The following is a 997-nucleotide window of genomic DNA, read 5'->3' as shown; positions in this document are numbered from 1 at the left end:
GGTAATGATGATGTGTTAATGTTAGTTCTTCAATAGTAAGAAATGTCCTACTCTATGCAGGATACTGATAATGGAGGAGGCTTTGCATGTATGGGGACAAGCATTATGTGGGAAATCTCTACACCTTATGTTCAATTTTGCTGTGAAACTAAGTTTTCGAAAAAACAAAGTCTAATAAAAATTAAAAACAAAACCCAAAGGTTTATTTCATATAAACAATGCATACATAATGTAATGATAAAATGTTTGTTAGTAGAAGACTTGCACTTGTCATATTCATTCATGCCTTAGTTAATGAACCACTTCGTGTAATGACACCACCACTACAACATCAGACCTTAGAGTTCTCTCAGGCAGAGAAAAAGTATATGGTGAATCATGTACTAGCTATGTAGTGTTTTTTTCTAGAAGCACGTACAAGCCCATTCCATTCACAGTAATCTAGTTAAAGTAAGTGACAGTTATGCCTTATTAAAGGAATTGGAAGGTGATGAGTCCATATGATCATGAAAGAAAAGAGACGATCTTCTTTCTACATGCAAAATACATTCAACCACTCATCTGAAGAGATGCCCAATGATGCCATTCTGTAATAGACTCAAGTTCGAAGTCGAGGATTCTCACTGATGGGCTCTAGGATTCTGGCTTCAGCCTTTGGTAGGTTCATCCTTTCATATTGCTTTATTGGATTGCATCAGTTTCGAATATTGGAGAATATGACTCTTTTTAGAATTCTCAGTTCTCTCACTCTGATAATTGGATACAGAATAAATTTACAGAATTGGAGTCTGTTTAAATTCCAGTTTTTAATTTTTTTTTTTGAAGTGGGGTAGAATAACTTTTTGGAAAACTCAGTAGTCTTTATTTCTTATGAAATTAATTCAGCATTATATGCTAGTAACTAGAACCATGATCTTTTGTGAGGAGCAGCTCCCACACTGCTATAGTTATTGGTTTTTAATCTCTGTTTTTACATTTAATGGTGGCACCATGGCTT

This window comes from Pteropus vampyrus, unplaced genomic scaffold (genome assembly GCF_000151845.1).
Source record: "Pteropus vampyrus isolate Shadow unplaced genomic scaffold, Pvam_2.0 Scaffold13, whole genome shotgun sequence".
NCBI lineage: Eukaryota > Metazoa > Chordata > Mammalia > Chiroptera > Pteropodidae > Pteropus > Pteropus vampyrus.
This window is presented reverse-complemented; position numbering follows the sequence as displayed.